The sequence below is a fragment of the Aedes aegypti genome, unplaced genomic scaffold (assembly GCF_002204515.2).
Source record: "Aedes aegypti strain LVP_AGWG unplaced genomic scaffold, AaegL5.0 Primary Assembly AGWG_AaegL5_hic_scaff_229_PBJ_arrow, whole genome shotgun sequence".
Classification (NCBI taxonomy): Eukaryota; Metazoa; Arthropoda; class Insecta; order Diptera; family Culicidae; genus Aedes; species Aedes aegypti.
In genome coordinates, this window is record NW_018735817.1 from 71,029 (window position 1) to 77,872 (window position 6,844).

At 43.3% G+C, this 6,844-nt stretch overlaps 3 long non-coding RNA genes across 3 annotated transcripts; all 3 read left to right on the top strand.

The window, feature by feature from the left end:
* Nucleotides 1-345: 345 nt before the first annotated feature.
* LOC110680996 lies at nucleotides 346-1,860 on the top strand. The gene is made up of 4 exons (XR_002503053.1): nucleotides 346-599; nucleotides 663-1,008; nucleotides 1,072-1,414; nucleotides 1,478-1,860. It is a non-coding gene; the product is annotated as an uncharacterized LOC110680996 (long non-coding RNA).
* A 41-nt stretch (nucleotides 1,861-1,901) lies between these two features.
* Nucleotides 1,902-2,989, top strand: LOC110680994. The gene is made up of 3 exons (XR_002503051.1): nucleotides 1,902-2,232; nucleotides 2,296-2,641; nucleotides 2,705-2,989. It is a non-coding gene; the product is annotated as an uncharacterized LOC110680994 (long non-coding RNA).
* Nucleotides 2,990-3,002: 13 nt separating this feature from the next.
* Nucleotides 3,003-4,029, top strand: LOC110680995. Its single transcript, XR_002503052.1, has 3 exons — nucleotides 3,003-3,051; nucleotides 3,115-3,460; nucleotides 3,524-4,029. It is a non-coding gene; the product is annotated as an uncharacterized LOC110680995 (long non-coding RNA).
* The last annotated feature ends 2,815 nt before the right edge of the window (nucleotides 4,030-6,844 follow it).

The window sequence follows — 6,844 nt, forward strand, 5'->3', positions numbered from 1 at the left end:
TTGCGTTTGCGTGACGCATCCACAGATTCGACAGAGTTTGGATTCCGCACAAGGGATCTTCATCCCTTAAATAGCCGCGTATTCAAACTAGCCGATCATACGCTCCTTGTCTTCGTCACATCCGTTCCATCCAAGCAGTGTGGAAGAGGAAGTGAGATTTGGCAGATTACTGGTTCCGGTTCAATCTTCTGGTAATAAGATTCATTGATAGAGTTCACACAAAATGCCTAAAACATTTCTTCCATTTCTTCCAGAACCAATCGCGAAACCTTCGCCAATCGATGATATCCGTAATGGATTGTCTTCTTATTCTCGCAGTCGGGGCATCTCTGCCGTTGAGGGCACCGGCCTTCCTCCGGTGGAGCTCTGCCTTGTTCTGACACCAACAACAAGCACTGATTACCTGCGTTGCGTTTGCGTGACGCATCCACAGATCCGACAGGGTTTGGATTCCGCACAAGGGTTCTTCAACCCTTAAATAGCCGCGTATTCAAACTAGCCGATCATACGCTCCTTGCCTTCGTCACATCCGTTCCATCCAAGCAGTGTGGAAGAGGAAGTGAGATTTGGCAGATTACTGGTTCCGGTTCAATCTTCTGGTAATAAGATTCATTGATAGAGTTCGCACAAAATGCCTAAAACATTGCTTCCATTTCTTCCAGAACCAACCGCGAAACCTTCGCCAATCGATGATATCCGTAATGGATTGTCTTCTTATTCTCGCAGTCGGGGCATCTCTGCCGGTTGAGGGCACCGGCCTTCCTCCGGTGGAGCTCTGCCTTGTTCTGACACCAACAACAAGCACTGATTACCTGCGTTGCGTTTGCGTGACGCATCCACAGATCCGACAGAGTTTGGATTCCGCACAAGGGTTCTTCAACCCTTAAATAGCCGCGTATTCAAACTAGCCGATCATACGCTCCTTGCCTTCGTCACATCCGTTCCATCCAAGCAGTGTGGAAGAGGAAGTGAGATTTGGCAGATTACTGGTTCCGGTTCAATCTTCTGGTAATAAGATTCATTGATAGAGTTCACACAAAATGCCTAAAACATTTCTTCCATTTCTTCCAGAACCAACCGCGAAACCTTCGCCAATCGATGATATCCGTAATGGATTGTCTTCTTATTCTCGCAGTCGGGGCATCTCTGCCGGTTGAGGGCACCGGCCTTCCTCCGGTGGAGCTCTGCCTTGTTCTGACACCAACAAGCACTGATTACCTGCGTTGCGTTTGCGTGACGCATCCACAGATCCGACAGAGTTTGGATTCCGCACAAGGGTTCTTCAACCCTTAAATAGCCGCGTATTCAAACTAGCCGATCATACGCTCCTTGCCTTCGTCACATCCGTTCCATCCAAGCAGTGTGGAAGAAGAAGTGAGATTTGGCAGATTACTGGTTCCGGTTCAATCTTCTGGTAATAAGATTCATTGATAGAGTTCACACAAAATGCCTAAAACATTTCTTCCATTTCTTCCAGAACCAACCGCGAAACCTTCGCCAATCGATGATATCCGTAATGGATTGTCTTCTTATTCTCGCAGTCGGGGCATCTCTGCCGGTTGAGGGCACCGGCCTTCCTCCGGTGGAGCTCTGCCTTGTTCTGACACCAACAACAAGCACTGATTACCTGCGTTGCGTTTGCGTGACGCATCCACAGATTCGACAGAGTTTGGATTCCGCACAAGGGATCTTCATCCCTTAAATAGCCGCGTATTCAAACTAGCCGATCATACGCTCCTTGTCTTCGTCACATCCGTTCCATCCAAGCAGTGTGGAAGAGGAAGTGAGATTTGGCAGATTACTGGTTCCGGTTCAATCTTCTGGTAATAAGATTCATTGATAGAGTTCACACAAAATGCCTAAAACATTTCTTCCATTTCTTCCAGAACCAATCGCGAAACCTTCGCCAATCGATGATATCCGTAATGGATTGTCTTCTTATTCTCGCAGTCGGGGCATCTCTGCCGGTTGAGGGCACCGGCCTTCCTCCGGTGGAGCTCTGCCTTGTTCTGACACCAACAACAAGCACTGATTACCTGCGTTGCGTTTGCGTGACGCATCCACAGATCCGACAGAGTTTGGATTCCGCACAAGGGTTCTTCAACCCTTAAATAGCCGCGTATTCAAACTAGCCGATCATACGCTCCTTGCCTTCGTCACATCCGTTCCATCCAAGCAGTGTGGAAGAGGAAGTGAGATTTGGCAGATTACTGGTTCCGGTTCAATCTTCTGGTAATAAGATTCATTGATAGAGTTCGCACAAAATGCCTAAAACATTGCTTCCATTTCTTCCAGAACCAACCGCGAAACCTTCGCCAATCGATGATATCCGTAATGGATTGTCTTCTTATTCTCGCAGTCGGGGCATCTCTGCCGGTTGAGGGCACCGGCCTTCCTCCGGTGGAGCTCTGCCTTGTTCTGACACCAACAACAAGCACTGATTACCTGCGTTGCGTTTGCGTGACGCATCCACAGATCCGACAGGGTTTGGATTCCGCACAAGGGTTCTTCAACCCTTAAATAGCCGCGTATTCAAACTAGCCGATCATACGCTCCTTGCCTTCGTCACATCCGTTCCATCCAAGCAGTGTGGAAGAGGAAGTGAGATTTGGCAGATTACTGGTTCCGGTTCAATCTTCTGGTAATAAGATTCATTGATAGAGTTCGCACAAAATGCCTAAAACATTGCTTCCATTTCTTCCAGAACCAACCGCGAAACCTTCGCCAATCGATGATATCCGTAATGGATTGTCTTCTTATTCTCGCAGTCGGGGCATCTCTGCCGGTTGAGGGCACCGGCCTTCCTCCGGTGGAGCTCTGCCTTGTTCTGACACCAACAACAAGCACTGATTACCTGCGTTGCGTTTGCGTGACGCATCCACAGATCCGACAGAGTTTGGATTCCGCACAAGGGTTCTTCAACCCTTAAATAGCCGCGTATTCAAACTAGCCGATCATACGCTCCTTGCCTTCGTCACATCCGTTCCATCCAAGCAGGTGTAGAAGAGGAAGTGAGATTTGGCAGATTACTGGTTCCGGTTCAATCTTCTGGTAATAAGATTCATTGATAGAGTTCACACAAAATGCCTAAAACATTGCTTTCATTTCTTCCAGAACCAACCGCGAAACCTTCGCCAATCGATGATATCCGTAATGGATTGTCTTCTTATTCTCGCAGTCGGGGCATCTCTGCCGGTTGAGGGCACCGGCCTTCCTCCGGTGGAGCTCTGCCTTGTTCTGACACCAACAACAAGCACTGATTACCTGCGTTGCGTTTGCGTGACGCATCCACAGATCCGATAGAGTTTGGATTCCGCACAAGGGTTCTTCAACCCTTAAATAGCCGCGTATTCAAACTAGCCGATCATACGCTCCTTGCCTTCGTCACATCCGTTCCATCCAAGCAGTGTGGAAGAGGAAGTGAGATTTGGCAGATTACTGGTTCCGGTTCAATCTTCTGGTAATAAGATTCATTGATAGAGTTCACACAAAATGCCTAAAACATTTCTTCCATTTCTTCCAGAACCAACCGCGAAACCTTCGCCAACCGATGATATCCGTAATGGATTGTCTTCTTATTCTCGCAGTCGGGGCATCTCTGCCGGTTGAGGGCACCGGCCTTCCTCCGGTGGAGCTCTGCCTTGTTCTGACACCAACAAGCACTGATTACCTGCGTTGCGTTTGCGTGACGCATCCACAGATCCGACAGAGTTTGGATTTCGTCAGTCAGTGATCTGTCTGGCCCTCATCGACTCTGCCTTGTTGATCATCACTGATTATAGCCCACACGAAAATCGACCCTTGAACTTGTTTGGAATAATATTCCCTGTTGAATATCATAGTCGATGGATTAATTCTATCGGTGTTGCAGTTTTGACCTAAACAAACGGCCCTTTTCAGGGCCACCAATATGTTAAAGAGTTGACGAATAAATATATTCCCTAGCAAATAAATTATAAACCCAAAACTGCTGCACAATATCGTACCCTAAATGTTACAAATACGTAATTAGAAATTATAAATGTTGAGATAGCAAACAGTTAAAATATAACCGTATCTCATTGAGATTTTTACCGCAGAGAATATCTTAAATCACAAGTTCACGAGCTTCATATATGTTGGAGAACATTTTCAGTAATTTGTTTTGACATACCGAACTAAGAAAGAAAGGGAATATATAATTGGAAAGTTATTTATCAAAGAATGTAACACACCAGTGGTTAGTATGCAACTATTTTAATATTTGACTCAAAAGCTCCAAAACATCAAAGTGTCCGACATCCACTGTTTCCATTCTTAAATGGCTCCCCGCAGCAGCTTTATATTTTTGCATGCCAATAACACAAAACATCGTAGTCCTACGTCACCAGTTCGTACAACCCCATAGGGCTGTACCCTTATAGTTTTTCCTTTTCGGGTCTTGCGCCAGTTTTTATATAGCCGAGCAAACGAGTGAAGCTGAGAGTGGATTGTGGCTGCTCAGCCAAGGACAGCGGAACAATTGGTGAGCTCGTTTCATGCTTCTATTTCTAACCTATAACATATGTATGACTTCACATTTAATCGTTACAATGGTGGGACGTAATTATGAATTTTCAACAAACTATGAATGGTTCGTCACTATGAGTGTCGACACAAACTCTGATTCATGAATTGTTTATGTTTAACATTTTTTTATTTTCAGACCACCCCTTTTTACCTTTATTTTTGTAATTAAAAAAAAACCTTGAATGGTTCGACACTACAAGTGTAGACTTGCGAAAGGTTCACTTTATTCAACAAACTTTGGATGGTTCGCCACTGTAAGTGTCGGCATGAGAATAAGAGTGTTTTATGATGTTCCAACCAATCGAGGTTTTTGTTTCTTTTCAAATAAGTAAATTATAATAACACATGCTTTCGTCCTGACAGCTATAGGAATGTTATATTTAGATATTTGTTCAACAAACTTTGAATGGTTCGTCACCTCAAGTGTCGGCAAAATTTTCCTCTACATAGAAATTGTTCATATCAAATGAAAATATTATATTTACATATAAGCATGTATATATCTCACAAATCATTATTTATCATGGTCTAATCGCTTATCAAAGTGAACTCTGCGACCCAACGATCCTTCCCATAATAAACATCCCTCCCAGTAACCTTTGTGGAGATGCAGAGGCAAACACGGTCTCCAAATAGCAAAGGTTACACACTAACATTCCTTCCCCCAATCCCACCTGACTGCAAGGACGTGGCCGGCTCCGTTATTGACCCTGTATGAATAGAGGCACTGAATTATGCACATTGAAGAAGATTATGGCCAATCCCAGCCGAACTTCTAGTTGATTCTTTGTGCATTTTCACTGACTTCGGTCAATCACGGAATAGCAACCATTGATATGTGTAGTCAGTCTAAGCTAAGCTAAGCTTGAAGTTTTCACAAGTCCAGGTCTTTTCGTAATGGAAATATCCTTGACTTCCCTGGGCATAGAGTATAGTTGTACCTGCCACACGATATACGAAAGTGAAAATGGCAACTTTGGCAAAGAAAGCTCTCAGTTGAAAACTGTGGAAGTGCTCATAAGAACATTAATCTGAGAAGCAGGCTCTGTCCCTGTGGGAACGTAATGCCAAGAAGAAGAAGATGACATCCTAAAGTCATATATGTGATTCATTGGAGTTCATCTTGTCAAAAGACTTCCAAACATCTTTTAAAGACTCCGATGTGAAACATCTACAACTGATTCAATAAAATACAATAAATTGATACTTGGATGAGAATCATTACTTCAGTTGATCGGTGTTTGCTCAGAAAGACCGGACTATATGATATGTTTTCTTTTGTGAGGATGAGTCAAATACTCCAAAAATTCTGATCTTTCTGGTGATTTGTTTCATCAAGTAGATAAGTTAGAATTTTACGCTATATAATGCACATACCGTTTTTACTCATATTACGGATCGATCGAAGAGAATATACAGTTGTGTTCAAAAAAATAGTAGTGGATGAGGAAAAAATAAAAAAATGGTAAAAAAATAATCCTAACGCATTAATTCAAGATCTCTTTATTGTCATTTTATACAAGTCCTTAAAGCATAAATATTTATATATACATTTAGCTATGTGGATTCATTTATTTATCATTAAAATTTTCAGAAAAAAAAATGAAATTCAGTGCTCAAAATAATAATAGTATTTAAGTTCATTACAAAACAATAAATGAGAAACAATAATGAGTAATTATTATTAATTAAATGTGTGTGCATCTGAAGTGCTCGCTTCAGTATATCGTAGCGTAGCCTTTATTTTTGATAACAGCGACACAGTTTGGGCATTGAATCCACAAGTGCCTGACACCGAGAGGTTCGTATAGCAGCCCACGTGCGGACTACGTGCCATAATTCATCAACATTTTTGGGCTTAGCTTCAGAAACTGCGAATTTGATGTCTGCCCACAAGTTCTCAATTGGGTTGAGGTCGGGGACTGTGCTGGCCACTCCATTACCTCAACTTTTTTCTCAGTGAACCAAGTCTTCGCACGTTTACTGGTGTGTTTGGGATCGTTGTCCTGCTGGAACACCCATTTAAGTGGCATCTCTTCCTCGGCATATGGTAGCATAACTTCATAAAGTATTTTGATGTAGCCATGCTGATCCATTATGCCTGGTATCCGATAAATCGTCCGACTCCATAATAGGAAAAACACCCCCACACCATAATTTTCGCGCCGCCATGTTTCACTGTCTTAATCGTGTATTTTGGTTGGTTATCAGTGCAAGGTGGACGACTCATCAGACCACAGCACATTCCGCCATTTTTCTTTAGGCCAACCAATATGTTCCATTTCAAAGCGTTTCT